The following is a 15,763-nucleotide window of genomic DNA, read 5'->3' as shown; positions in this document are numbered from 1 at the left end:
CACATATGTATTTTATCTCTCTATATATATATTTTACTATAAAAAAGTGCCCTCACAAAACAACTTAAAACTTAAGTTTGATTATAAATCTATCTCGTGGTGTTGTAACATTCAATCAATTTGACACCAATTACACAAGTCACATGAGGCTGAATATATATTTCAGGAGAGACACATCCATCATTCCAGTCACTGCAGCTGTGAATACAATAAAAGTCACATCTGACAAAATCTATCAACGCTGGTGACATCACTGATAAGACATAGTTTGCCCTGTAAAACATGCACACACCTTTGAACTCTTATGACAAAGGAAAGGAAATTTGAATTTATTTTCAATCCGTGCAAAAGATGACACCAAACCTCAACATTGCAGCATTTTATTCAACAATGAAACGTTACAGTACATTCAGTGGCGCTGTTAAGCTTTACACCACACAAAATATATTTACGCTCACAAGTGAATGTTAGTTGGGACTAGGAGCTTGTGCAATTATCAACTTGAAATGGCCTCTTTTACTGTGCAGAAAGATGCATGTGTGAACTGAATTTGTGTTACATATACATCAAAAATGTCAATCTCACTCAGCAGAAAGTGCAACGTGAACTAGAAAATATATAAGGTATACACATTTTGTCCTCGTATACAGTACATGGAAATATTTCACACAGTATTCTATTGTTCATTAAAAAAAATACATTCATAGATGCCTTCTAAATCCCACATTTATTTAGCTGTGTAAATGAAGACTATCTACAGGTAGTTGCTATACAAAGACATGTTTAGTTAAATCATATAGTTTTGTTTGCTTTTAGTATTTTCAAATCTAAAGCTTACATGAACTATAAAGACATATTTACATGTTCGTAGTTATATACAGCATATTCAAGTTTTAATGCCTCAAATGTAGGCAGGTGCTATGATTTTATTGCATTTAAATATGCCTCTGAACAGTACACTTTATGCTATCCATTTTTTTTTTTAGCTTATATAATACACACACTTTTTGACGATGTTGCATTGTAAAAAGTCTGTTATGGGGATTTGATCTTATTTGTCTATTTCGTTTTCAGACTCTCTCACCATGTGCCGGTTGTTGTCTGTGCTCAAAGGCCATTTTCTTTTTTATATCAGCTTCCTCTGATGTCGTCTCAGTCGCATCTTCTATATTTGGCGCACACCTTTTCAAGCACCGTCAGATTCTTCCTTTTTCCCCTTTTCCCCATTTCCCAACTCCCCTGTATTTTCTGTGGAGTTATCAGTAACCTCTGTGTTGTCTTCCTGTTGTTCACACTGCTGGTCATCTTCATATTCTTCAATGTCTTCGAGTTTAGCTTCTTCTTCTTCTGGCCCGTTTTTGAGTGAGATTTCCTCAACATTCTCAACACTGTCAGGCGTCAACTCTGTGACCTCCGTCTCCGTAATGGCCTCTTCCTGAGACCCTTCTGCCTGCTCACCTTCCTGTTTTTCATTGTCAAAACTCGAGTCATTAGTGGTTTTCTCATCATCGTCCTCGCCTGTTTCATTTTTATCCTCCTCATCTGCTGCCTTGCTCTCAGCATCACCATCTGCACTGGTTTCATCTACTGAATCTTCATTTTCAATAGATTCTCCATTCTCTTCAGTCTTTCTCTCTTCAACATTCTCACAGTTTTCTCCTGATTCAGACTCACTTTTAGCACTTTCTTCCTCAGCGGATTCATTTACATCGACTGAATTATTTTCCACTGTTGCAGAGTTATCGTCTTCTTCGTCTGATTTGGCTTTTGAGACCTCCTCATCATCCTCACTTTCTGCAGCACTTGATTCTTCTTCCTTGTCTTCATTTTCTACGTCATTGACAGACTCATCTCCACTTGTAACAGGAGTCTCATCTTCATCCTTGTCTTGGTGCCTTTCATTCTCTTCTTCAATTTCTTCATTTTCACTTTCTGCATGGGGATCTTCCTCCACTGCTTCTTCGGCCTCTTCTTCATCAGACTTTTCATCAGTTTTTTCTGCTTCAACTGCATCTTCTGCCGACTGATTGTCATTGTTCGCTGCGTCTTCACTCGCAGACTCATCTCCACTTGTTACAGGAGTCTCATCTTCATCCTTGTCTTGTTGCTCCTCATTCGTTTGTTCGGTTTCTTCAGTTTCACTTATTTCCTTGTCAGTCTCCTCTTGACCGCCTTCTGCATTGGTCTCAGTAACTTGTTCCTCCTCCACAGCTTCAGCAGCCTCTTCTTCATCAGGCTTTTGTTCAGTTACTGCTTCATCTGCATCTTCTAATTGGGCTTCAGTTTCATCCTCATTTGCTGACTCAGCATCTTCATTTTGACTTTCCTCATCACTGGCATCAGACTTGTCATTTTCCACTTCTTTCTCTTCACTCTCCTGCTTTAGCTCATCTGTGGCTGCTTCAGCTTCATCTTCAGTCAGTTCAGGTTCTTCATCAGAGACATTGTCAACTACTTTTGCATCGTTGTCTGTGGCTGTGTCCGATTGTTCACTTGCATCTCCATCCTGGTCTGTCCCAGCTTCACTTTTTGCCTCTTGTCCCTGCTCTTCGTCTGTATTGTTTTCCTTTTTTTCTTGCTCAGCCTCATTGTCACCGTCTTCTTCAATGTCTTCTACATTAGAATTCTCTTCTTCTCTGGCAAGAGGCTCAGCAACTTCACTTTCGTCTTCAGCCTTATCAAGACTAGTCTCTGAGGCCCTCTCACCAGATTTGTCCTCATTTTGGACTTCTGCAGCTTCAGTGGGCCCTGTATTGTTTTCTGCAGATTCATCAACCTCTTCAGTATTCTCTTCCTCATCGAGTTCAGTTGTTTCTGCGTCATTTACATTTTCTGTTTCTTCACCTGAAGCTCGATCAGGTTCTTCATTTGTTTCACCAACTGATGCGTCTCCACTGGTGATCGGGGTGTCCTCCTCATCTTTATCTTCATTTTCACTTTTTTCCTCATCAACTTCGCTATCGTTTGCGTCTTTGTTATCAATAGTTTGCTCTTCATTATTGCCATCTGCTGTTGCTTCATCCTCATCACCCTCTTGCTCATCTAAAGCACCATTCTCTTTGTCATCGCTTACATCCTCAGCAGCTCCTGTCTCATCACCATCGTCCTCTTCACCACTTACTCCTGTGCTCGCGTGTGACTCTTCTGCCACTTCAGTTTGATTTTCTGTTGTGGTTGCTTCAGAAATATCTTCCTCCCCATCTCCAACGTCCGAAGTTTCCTCCTTTGTTTCGTCTTTATCATCTTGTGAACCTTCTGCTGTCACATCGTCTTCAGCTGTAGCCACATCATCTGATTCATTTGCTGCATTATCAACAGCAACCATGTCTTCTTTGCCCTCTGTGTCAGCCTCAGTGACATCTCGTTCTGATGCAGTTTCATCTTCCGTGGGGCTCATTTCATCCTCCCCTTTGACAGAGGTCTCTATTTCAACTGCTGCCTCATCTTCCGCCGCTTCCTCCTCTGCTGTAGCTTCCTTTTGTGCTGTTGTTGATTCATCCGCTGTGGCTTTGTCCTCATTTTCACCAGAAGTGGTACCATCATCTTCTGCTGCGTCTAGATTGTCGTCTTTTTCAATGACTCTTTCATCTTCATCAGATTCTTCAACTTCATCAGCACTTTCCTTTTCTTTCTCAGTTTGTTGATCATCATTAGTAGCATCTACATCCGTGTTTATTTCTTCATCTGCTTCAGGGTGCTCTTCACTCATGACTTCAACAGCATTGTCTGCTTCTTGAACTTCATTTTCTTCACCCTCAGACTCTTCAGCAGTCGTGAGCTCCTTGGCTCCATCATTGTTCTCACTTGCTGCTTCATCTTTGCATAAGGTAGGTTCATCCTCTTGAATTTCTTCAATGCTGTCCACTTCTTCATTTGTATTACATTCATTTTCAGGTGTCTCTTCTACAACTTTGTCTGAAACACATTCAGCAGCTTCAGCCTCTACCTCTTCACCTGCTGCAGAACTTTCTTCAACATGGTCTTCTGCTTCATCTTCATCTTTACCAGATGTCTCATTAAATGACATTTCATTTGTTTGTCTTTCCTCATCTGCTTCACACTCCTGCTCACATGAGGCGTCAACATTAAGTTCATCCTTTTCACTCACTTCACTGCCACATGCCTCTAGTTCTGGGGCTGTTTCATCTTCAGCTTTTTCTTCTTCACATGTATCATTTGAAGCCTCGCAGGCTGCTTCTGTGTCATTGTTGTCATCTTCAGACTCATTAGCACCTTTGACATGAGTTTCGTCTTCTGCCTCGGAGCCTTCTTGAGATTCATTAGCACTCGGGGCCTCAGAATCCCCTTTATGTTCGGATGTAGTTCCCATCACTGTATCCTCATCATCTGAAACGTCGTCTTTTGATTTTTCTGTGTTCTCATCCACACTGGCGACATGACTCACATCTTCATCTTCCACCTCAGACTGATTTTCTGTTGCTGAATCTACAGCTCTTTCTTCATTATCATCGTGGCTCAACGTTTCTTCTTCCTCAATATTTTGGACTTTTGTTTCACCCACAGTCTCCCCTTCATCCCCTATTTCATTATCGTTAGTCTCTTCCTCAGCATCACCTGTGCTTTCAGCCTCGGCTTGTACTACTGCAGCCGTCTCGTCTTCCAGTGGTTCACATGATACATTTGTTGCAGTGCTTATTTCAATGTTATCCGTGACAGTAGTGTCTTTCTTCTCTGCTCCGTCAGTGGTGGATACTTCTGCTGCATTGGTCTCTTGTTCAGTACCATCATTGCTTGTGGTTTTTTCAGTTTTTTGGCAGGTTGCATGTGCTGTTGCCTGCTCCTGGTTGCATGTAGCACAGGGACATTCCTCGCCATCTTCACTGCGCTGGTCGCTGTAGGATGTGCCTGTGGCAGAATCGTCACTCAGTTCTTTCTCTTCGTGTGATGTTGTACTGGTCACCCTTTGCTGTCCCTTTTTTGGTTCTTTTGGAGGTCTTGGAAGTCCATATTGGACTTTTATCTTTTTAAGCTCTTTGTCAATACTTTTTTGGATTTTGCTGTGTACTTCGCCTTTTAGCTCATTAATAATAGAATCCAGCTGTTCATTATCACCCAAATTCCATCTAACTTTAAACTCTTTCATTGCATTAATGTAATGTTTAATAAACTGTTTCTCAATCTTGGTTAATAATGTTAGGACCCACAGGGGATCCTGATCATTAAATATTCTTTTGGCTAATTCTTCTCTTTTAACTGAGCGAGCACTTCCAAAACTTGAAGCTTCACTTTCCTCTTCCAGCTTTTGGCAACTGTTAACATCTTGCTGAAATGTGTCATTATTTTTGCCATCGCTACTTTTCCCAGAGCCACTGTTGACATCAACGCCAGAGGATGATGTGTGTATAAATTCATCATCTCCAAAATTATGTTTGCTACTTCCTGTATGTTTATCGTCTGATGGATCAGAAAGCCATAGAGACTGAAGAATAGTCATTATCTCCTGGTATTTCATATCATTTTCATTAACGTTTTGAGGATGTTTATCTAGTAACTGTAACTTTACAAGACAGTCTAACAGTCCCTGTGCTGATGTGCTCAGCTTGCGTCCATAAACTGGTGAAATTTCTGGTGTGCTATTACATCTGTCAAGCTTTGGGTTTAGAAGAACTTTCATCACTTGAACAGAAGATTGTAAAATCTTAGAGTCATCCTTATCTTGAGGGAATTCAGCTGATGTCTCAATTTCAGTCTTCTGCTTGTCACCATCATCATTGTTTGCATGGGGAGACTTCTGCTCAATGCAGCTTTCATTATAGTCCTCTACTTCACACATGTCGCCTTCGGTTGATATTGTTTTGAGCCACTGATGTACAACTTCAGTTGGTGAAGCATTTGGTAGACTAGAAGGAACCAAGTCAGTTTTGTCCTCCATCACACCATTCGCGTCTTCTTGGTTGACTGTTTCCATGGCTGCAGCCTTACAGTCTTTGGGAATCTCTGAACTTGACAAACACTGTGACAAGTCACTTTCAAGCGACTCTTTTTTGGATGTTTTCAGAAGACATTGACTTCCTTTTGGTGCTTTTGCATCACCATTTGTTAATTGATCAGATTTGTGGGATTTATGAGATTTACCTGTTAATGTTGACTTAACAGATAAAGCACTTTTGGATTGTACTTCAATGTTTTTTTCTTTAACCTGAGAAGTGCTTGACTTTTGTGACCGTGCTTTAGATTTTGATGATAGTACTGTTGGAGACCTGTCATCAGTTTTCCCAAGAGTGTCTGGGTTTTCTGAGACTTTAGACTGAATTGTCCTCGTTGACATATTTGATTTTTGTGACTTGATGGATTCTTGCTGGATATTAGAGGTTTTAGATGCACTGGAAGCCTTTGATTTAGTTGATTTTCTCGACTTGGCCGATGTTGCAGATATTGCACTTGATGACCTGATATTTTCCGATTCAACTGTGATGTTTGATTTGCGAGATTTTCCTGAAGTGCGTGAGTTTTGTGATTGTATTGATATCACGCTACTTTTATCTGCATCATCATGTTTATCCCCCGGCGTCAAGGCTTGGGAATGACTTGTCTTCACTGTTGAGCATGAGGCGCTGTCGTCATTGTCTTTGCCTTCATCCAAGGTAATAGTTGACTGTTCACAATTTCCTTCATCCCTTTGATCTAAAGCTTCTGATTTCTTGCTTTTATTTGATCTATTTGACTTTGAGGATGCTCTCGACTTCACGGATAAAACACTTGGAGATCTTTGCGCGTCGTCGTGCTTATTTGTGTTTTCAGACCTTGCTGACTTGGCTGATGCTGCGCTTGCTGCTCTCTCCGAAACCTCTGATGTGTCTGTTTCACACGCACTGATCGTAATTAATGTAGTTGCATGAGATTTCGTTTCAGCAGACTCATTTGACCTGACCGAGGACACGGACATCGATCTCACTGATCTGTCCTCAAAGTCATCCATATTTTCTTTTTCACAGGCATCTGAGACAAGTGTATTTTTTGAGTGACATGACGAAGTGCTTACAGGTCTGACTAATTTATCAGAGGAAACTTCTGTAGTTGCAAGATTGTCTGATTTCACTGACCCCTCCACATCAGACATACTGTCCACTGCGTCACCACCCAGTTCATTTGACTTGGTTGAAACAGCTGATATGGCCGTTTTAGTCGACATAGCAGTGTCTTCTTCAGCATCTGTGGGTACATTTTTACTAGATACCTCAGTTGTGTTTGATCTCACAGAGTTTACTGAGACACAGGACTTTTTGGACTTATTTGACACCACACTTGTTGGTCTTGCTTCAGATTTTGCATTAGACTCAATAGACTGAACTAATGTTGTACTCTCTGGTCGTTCTTCCCTCTCTCCTTCGACAGTCCGCTCCTCCTCATCGTCTGCAGGCTTTCCACAATCTTCACAGACGTTGGACTTTGCAGTAGACTTTGCTGAAGCTTGAGTCTTTGCTGACTTATTCGAAACAAGTGAGTTTGCTGATTTGACAGACAGACTGCTCGAAGCTCTCTGCCCAGTCTGTTCCACCTTTAAATTCTCATTCTCACTGACACAGGATTTTTCTGATTTGACTGACATTGAGCTTGTGACTCTTTTTCCACTATCCGCTGTAACATCACAAGCACATTCAGACACATTTGTTTTACTTGATTTAGCTGATGCATTAGATTTTGTTGATGCTTTAGATTTTGCTGATGCATTAGATTTTGCTGATTTGCCTGACATCATACTTGGAGATCTTCCTGCATCGTTTTTAGCCACATCCATAGGAGAAACACAACTTTGGTCAGAAATCTCGGTTTTGTGAGACTTGACCGATTTATTTGAATGCTCTGATCTGATTGACAGCGTTTCACTTTCATTACAATCAACCGTCTCTTCCTCAGCAGTGGTTTTCACCGTCAGATTAGACTTTGCAGATCTGACTGAGCGTTTACTTTGTGGTCTTTCATCTGAGACCTCTGCACTGGTTGCTTTTTCATCTTTTGTGCCTGACTGTGTTGACAAAGCACTTGGTGTGCGGACATTTATTTCATCGGCCGATTGGTCACCTTCTATTTTAGAGGCATTTGATTTTGATGACTTCATAGACACAGTACTATTTGCTCTCTCTTCAGACTCTTTCTTGGATTTTTTCGATTGTGCAGACATTGTGGATATATTTGATTTGGCAGACAGCACACTTGGCACTCTTTCACTTATCTCATGCTCCTCACTCTTCTCTCTTGATATGTTGTCTGAGCTTTCCTCTCTGCAGGCATCAGAAATGTTAATATCTGTGGCATCTTCGCTTTCTGCAGCGCCACCTCCGTGATCATCTCGTTCATCTGCTTGTTCAGTCTTTTCTGAATCACTGGACATGTCACGTGAAGGTTTTTCTTGTGTTTGGTTGTCAGGCTCTGTATCATTCAAAACCTCTGCTTCTGATAAAATTGAAGTGTTCTCTGAATTGGCACTTTGTTTTTCTTCTACTTCTTCACACTGTGTTCCTTCAGATTTACCAGACGCATTTGTTTTGACTGACATGACACTTGAACACGCTCTTTCGCTGTCAACCTCGACTCCAACAGTGCTTGGACTTGGTGATTTTTTACTCATAGGAACTGGACATTGACATGGATATGACCTCTGGGATCTTTTGGATCTAGTAGATTTATTTGAAACAGTAGAATCTCCGTCTGTATGAGTTTGCGACAGTTTGTCACACGCCGACCCTGATCTGGAGATATTTGGATCACTTACTTCCTCTTCATTTTGACCCTCTGCCTGCAGTAGTGTTCCAGAGGTGTCTATGTCCTTTGAATGAACAGAGGACAAACTTGCAGGTCTCTCTTGTACCTGTTGGTCTGTAGATGAAGGAAGCTCCATGCATGTGGACGCACAGGTTTCATTTGTGATAGTGCAATACTCCACAGCTTCAGTTGCCTTGAACACTTCCTCTGCCTCCAACACAAGTTCTGAATTATCCTCACTTGACCTTGATACTGTTTTTCTACTTTCAACCATTGTTGTTCGGGAGACCCTTGTGTGTGAAGATGAACCAGAGGACTGTGCTCTTTGACTGCGTGACTCTCTACAGTGAGTGCAGCTTTGAGAAGAGTGCACATCTGAATTTAGATCATAGTGTTTCATGTAAGCTTCATTTTGTTCATTTGCACAGATGTCCTCAGACTCTCCATTAAGAAGATGATTGTGCGAATTGAACTGGTTACCAGATCTTGTATTAGTTTTTCTCACTTGCGTTGACCAGTGTAATGTTTCATCATTCGGGAGTCGAAAGCGTACTTTCATTTCCATTGACAAGCTGCCATCTTTATTCACACAGACTGTTTTCTCGACATTGTCTTCTATCAGTCTGTCTTGTGCGTTTGGGCTGGAGTCCACGTTGTCAGGTGAATCCGCTCCATCTGGTAAAGATTTATCGGATGACATAGAGTGCTTGACCGGGCTTTCCAGGTTCGATTTTGCCCCAGGCTTATTCTTGGGAAAGGCTGTTTAACAACACAGAAAAGAAACAAACAAAAAAATTACTTTTTGATCATAAATATCAGATTTTGTATAAACTTCATTTGCATACCGTCATAGCAGTCGTTCAACTGAGATTTTACAAGATTTGGAAGCCTGTCGTCAGATGATTTTGGACAAATGTCAGCAAATTTGGGATGACACGGCTCTCGTCCGACACACACGAGGACACTGGGGCACTGCATCAGTCCCTGGACAGTCTCGATCTAAAAACAAGAATGTGGGTGAATATATAGACAATACACACTAGACTTTACATTTTCTCAGTCAACATTGAGCATTTATTTTAAATTTAGTGTTACCAAAATGATATAGTTGATACAGTTCATGAATTAAATACGTGGCTCTGTGAATTTAGGTCAAGGTAGTCTCGCTATTGGGGCTCTGTAAATGCTGTGCCACCTGCAGTGACTAAGGGGCATTAATGAGCCTAATCCAGGATGATCTCTGCCAATCTTCAACAGATGACGGTGCATTCCTGCAATGGTCACCTGCACTTGTCACTGAGTTTGGAACAAGCTTAAAATAGATCGATCCTGAGGCAAACTGTTATTGGAACAGACTCAACAAACTGATTATAAATTGTAAATAATAATTTTAAATGACAGTATGCAAGTTTTAATTTGGAACTTTTGTATCTTATTAGCACATTTTAAATGCTGAATACTTTATTAAAGAAACTGACTTGCTGACATGTAATAAATGTCACAACCCACAACATAAAACGACTTCTGTCGATAGATTTTGCTGTGTGAAACCAGTTTTGATGACAGTGCAGTTTGGGACATAAAAGCCTGTGTTAGAGGCAGATGAATGGCTTCATGGCCACAGAGCCCTGGTGAAGATAATAAATTGCCGGTGGAAGACACTTCTCTGAGATGCTTGTTGGATCAAACTAAAAGAGTTTCTATGTTGACCCGTTTCCTCTTTTTCAAAAATAGCTCTTATCTGAGCAAGATGAATGTGGTTTAGAGAGATCACCACAATCTAAAAGTATAGTGACTGAGAATACCTCACATGCACAGACTGAGAGAATTTTAACATGAGCTGATGAAAATGTGCTCAAACTTAGTTAAATAACACAGTTTTAATCAAACACAATTTATACATGGTCACAATGTTTAAATAAAGAGTGGGTTAGTGTGGAATATAAATTATTTATTTCTCTACTTCTCACTAAATCCTTCGCTGAAATATAGGCCCATATAAGACATGCCTAAGTAAAATAAATGACATGCATATACTCCACATGTGGTAGAACTGACAAGAAAACTCACTTAATCATTTGATTTAGATCACTTTGAGTTGTTGAGAATGAAAAATGTCAGCAGCAATAAGAACTTTACCTTGCGGCCCTCCAGAGTGTACATCTTCTTGATATGGTAGTCCATAAGCTCAGAAGCCTCATCCAGAAAAAGGCCCAAACTGCGCAGACCTCTCCGGTGCAGAACAATAGTTTTCCTGCATGACGGGTCGCTGTTTTTCACCAGCACCACCCTCTTGTGGTGCCTGTGCTGATGAATGTGGTGGTCCTGCTCCGGCTGTGTCTTGGGGAGCCCCTCTGGTCTCCTGGGGATATGGACTGGATGGTGGTGGTAGCACGGAGCATGGTACAAAGGCTCTATGGCGTCCAGTGCGTAGGCATGTCTGCACTCTGAGCACAGACAGCAGTCCTCCTGTGGGTCGTATTGACCTACCATGCCATGCCGAGGGATCCGGGGGAGTGTGCTGCCGTGATGCCGACAGTAGAATACAGATCTGTGGGCTTCACTGTTCACGGCATTGAAGCACTGGTAGTGCTGCCGATCAGACATTTTGGATACTGGTCCCTCAGCTACTGACGAGGACTGCGCTCAGGGGAAAGGGCAAATGGTTTCATGTTTCTGCAGAAGACTCCCATCAAACATGTGTGGAACACTCAAACCTACAAGAAAAAAGAAAATGATTAAATCACAATTGTATTATAGCAGTGATTCTAAAACTTTTCAGGTAGTAGTATCACCCTAGATTAGGCTTCAACTCTGACTAAATCACACCTAAAGTAGGACTAAATGAAAACAAAACAGCTTTATGATCTATTCTAAGATCATGGCTGTTACATGTTGAACTGCTGAGGCTGAAATGGTACATGAGGATTCTGACAAAAATAAACCCTGACTAAAAATAACAGGCTTATGTCTTTGCTGCAGTGAAAGTGGACATTACCTCAGCAATTGTCCCTGTCACAGGAGGATACTGAGCATCTTTTCAGCGTTAAAGCCAGGATTACTTTAAGATGCAGAAATATCTCCGATAAATACAATGCAATTTCAGTACATTTAATTGGGGGAAAAAAAACAAATCAAGCCAGTGTGAAAAGTCTATACGGTGCTAAAATGGGCTAAGCTTGACTGACACGAACAAAGCACATGTTTGGCAGATGTCTGTGTTCTGCATTAGTATTGTTCTGTAATGTACTGAAACATGTCTGATATGATTAGATGAGGCGCCTGCTATAGTGTGTAATTATTTATGGTGTTAATGCACTCCAAAGACGCTGCTAGAGACTGTGTAATCAGGATATACTGTGTGCATGCAAACAAAATAACAACACTCTATTTTCTTCCACATTTGTAATGAATTTGCATTGCTATAATAATGACACTACTATGAATCCATTTACGGCAAAAGCAGCAGTTATGGCCACATACTCACACTCTAAATGTATTGATTTGTGTCTCCTTATACAGATTTTTTTCTTCTTTCTTGCAGTTGAATGAAATTAGATTAGTCCTCTAACTATAGGCCTATAGTGAAAGCAAACATGCACAAAAGAAAATCTCCTGTTATGCATGGAATTGGTACACATTTTTATTGGCTAGTCGTTGTTCGCATTATTGTGACAGTAAAGCTCCACATTAATCACTGAAAGTTTGGAAACCGGGTTATTAAGTCATCCCTGTGAAGAACCAGGGTGTTAGAAATGTGTTTACCCTTAACTATCTTTACTGTCTTTGCTCCTTTATTGTCTGTAAACAAAACTATTGTTTAAATGGCCTCTAAAATAAAGTCAACACAGGAAACAAAACCTGTTTCCCTGAATCCACCTGTTTCTTTGGGAGGAATCTTTTCCCTCTGGCCTAAGCCCTGTACACTGACAATTGTCTACTGCTGTGCATTTGACACAGAGCCAAAAATGTGAGTGATCAAAAACTATTTCCCCACGACTAACATGTCTACTCACCGGATGATGTGGTGCTGCACATCCCACAGTAGGAAATATTATCCTCAGATTTCCAAAGAAGCAGTGAAGCTCCCACTTGCAGAGACAGAAGGAGCCGGTTCAACGCCTGTCCAGCAGTGGCCCATCTGCTAATCAGTGACATGCGCCGCTAAGGATAGAAGGAAAAGCTCTGCTAATCACTCTGAGATTGGCTGCTGAGGCTTTGGACACATGACCCGAGTGGTGCAGTTGCATAAATGGAGTTAACCACACTTTTAGAAGCCTAAAAATGGGACTACACGTAATCAAAACATTGCATAAAATGTTTACATATTGTTTATGTAATGCATATTTGGCATTTCAAAACTGAATATTTTATTGAAGTTAAGTATTTAATTGATAATGCATATTGATTAATAAAATACACTGGCATGCTTTTTTCTTCTCCATTTTCTACAAATAAAAGCCCAAAAATGCACCTTGATAAGAAAAGGAATTTCCAAACTGTAAAGTCTGTCAAATCTGAGATGTGGCAGTGATTTATGGTAAATTTACAAAGTAGCTATTTTAGTATCTTATGTATTACTCAGGGTCAGCTCACTCTTTCCAAGGACAAATAAACTGGCCCGAACTACACAAGGACTTGTCCTTATCTTGCTCTTGCAGACGGTATACCGGACCCTCCCTGTGATGCTGGGAGTCGAACTCACTCCCATGTTTTTGCACCCTTAAGAGCCATCCGTCTGGGCCTGTGCATCGCCCGATGGGTCGTCCTGAGAGTGGGCGGACTGGAGGTGGGTGAGTGATTGTGTGGTGATTCATGACTGAAGTGAGCAGAAAGACCCCCAGCTAAGTCACAGCGGAGAGTGACTCAACAAAGTCCCACTCTGACTGCTGCGTTTTGTTTAGTGACTGGGCTTTCCTGTGTAACAATGGCAACTTCGAGCGCACTCAATGAGTAGTAAACATTCTGAGTCAGCGCATTAACCGAGTAGTCAGTAAAACATTTGTCAACAAAGTTACTCAGACATAGCGGAATGATTGTTGTCTAAAAATGGTCTATAGGATTACGGCAAAGATGCACTCAATATGTAAGAACAGTTGTATATTTACTATTAAGAGTCCAGAGTATGAATCTTAAGTGTTTTGGACACATTTTCTAATCTGCCCCGTCATCATCTTGTGTGATCTCTGGGTGTACGTAGATGCTGATTGGATAAGAATTGCAGCATGATGTCATTACCCATTAGCTTAAAACACACGTGTACTGAGGCTCTGGCCATTCCCTCTCCCACAAGTGATACAAGGCCTATGTGCCACCGGCTGTACAGGCCCAGTCCTGCCCGAACACCACACTCAGTCCACGACTCGCTCAGCTCTGATCGATAAATCAAAGAAAGTTCAGACTAATTAGTTGAACATAGTGGTAATGACATTTTTTCTTATTTCTTTATACACAAATCTTTACTATTAACATAATATATTAATTAGGGCTGCACAATGTATTGTCAGATTAAAGATTTGCCCTTTTTTGCTTATGTATGGTAACTTTTCATGTCTTGTTTTGAGACATTTTGATAATAAAACAACAAAAACAAAAGTAAAATATCACAATATTATTGCTATTGCAATATTCAAAACAATGATCAAAAATTGCTTTTATTTCATAGTATGACAAATAAAATGTGGGGCTTTCGTGCCAGAGCGCAGGGTGTTGAGGGGTCAGACAGCTTTGGCATTTACCTTTTTAACCCTGGAGTCATGGCCAGGGCAGATAGAAGATCAACGAGTGCAAGGTAAATATAACTGTCAGAAACACTTACTGCACATTTACACAATCAGTGCCACAAATCCTCTTTTACTTACAGTACAGACTTTACCAACCTCTGGACAGCCTAAAGCCTCCTTATTTTAGACATACATGTGTGGCTTTGTCATTACATTGTAGTACATACATTGACTGATATTTCATGCATTAATTCATAAATAAGATAAAAGTAATTTTAATATTTCTAAAACACCATCGAGAGCTGTAATTTTAAGGAGTTATTTTTTAATTAGTCGTTTGCTCCCAACACCACGGGAAATGCATCTAAAAATGCAAAGCACATAGTACACTTATCAACAAACTTTCTTTGTGCATTCAACAAATAGGAAATCTTCAAGTTTGTTGTATTTTTGCCTTTGGATCAGGCTGGTCGGTACTAGGTCAGAGGATACGTGACTGTAGTAGTGGTGTTTTCTTATCAGCGCCGCCTGTGCTCTCAAGTATTCCACCATCTGCAATAAACACAGCCCTATAACGCTCATATCCTGTTTTGAGGCTGTCAACACAGTGCTTTGGCGAAGTGTCTGCGCTCTGGGGACCACTGTGTGAGTCATTTCCATCAGACTCATTTTTGATGTAGACTCTTTAAGGAAACGGGGCTGGGCATCCAGCAGGAAGGGATTCCTTCAAGTTCAGACATCAACAACATCCACACTGTTGTAGCATGAGTGTCAGGTCAGCGGAGTGAGCATGGAAGTGATGCCAGAGTGATGCGCTGCCAAGGACACTGGCATTTATACCACGACTCCACAAGTAAACAGCACATCAAGGCGGCGGAAGCACTTTGTGACACCACTGACGTGTTCTGTTCCTTTAGGATCGGCCTTTGTAACGTCATAGACAAGTTATGTACATGTACAGTGTGTGCAAATCCATTTACATTTGATACTTTCTGCATTTATTAATAACGGATAAATGTGTCCTTTAATGTATGCCCTGGTGCCTGGTGATGGCGTAGGGGTTAGGGTGCAGCACATAGATTTGTCAGATAGATTCTCGCCACAACAATTTCCTGAATGTCTCTCCGCACCCCATTCACTCTTTGTGTCCTGTTGAATAATCTAAAGAGAGAAATAGATACAAAATATGACATTTTATATCATGCATGTCTGTAAAAATGAATTGTGTTGTTTTTTAATGTTTTTTAATTTTCCTGATCATGGAGTAAACTCTGTAATATTTGCTTAACTAAACGACTATTAGAGAGTCATGATAC

At 40.8% G+C, this 15,763-nt stretch overlaps 1 protein-coding gene and 1 long non-coding RNA gene across 2 annotated transcripts in view; one reads left to right on the top strand and one right to left on the bottom strand.

Annotated features, from left to right (window-relative positions):
- Window positions 1-10,246, bottom strand: part of fndc4a (fibronectin type III domain containing 4a) — a 53,248-nt gene extending 43,002 nt beyond the window's left edge. Inside the window, exon 1 of the mRNA XM_079571918.1 lies at window positions 10,237-10,246. The gene's annotated coding sequence lies outside the window, so the exon portion shown is untranslated. The remainder of the gene's footprint in view (window positions 1-10,236) is intronic.
- The window catches only part of LOC306974606, a 30,028-nt gene extending 16,305 nt beyond the window's left edge, over window positions 1-13,723 (top strand). Inside the window, exon 4 of the long non-coding RNA XR_013793652.1 lies at window positions 13,386-13,723. This is a non-coding gene — a long non-coding RNA (uncharacterized lncRNA). The remainder of the gene's footprint in view (window positions 1-13,385) is intronic.
- The last annotated feature ends 2,040 nt before the right edge of the window (window positions 13,724-15,763 follow it).

This window comes from Gobius niger, assembly GCF_951799975.1.
Source record: "Gobius niger genome assembly, chromosome: 15".
In the NCBI taxonomy this organism is placed as follows: domain Eukaryota; kingdom Metazoa; phylum Chordata; class Actinopteri; order Gobiiformes; family Gobiidae; genus Gobius; species Gobius niger.
This window is presented reverse-complemented; position numbering and strand designations above follow the sequence as displayed.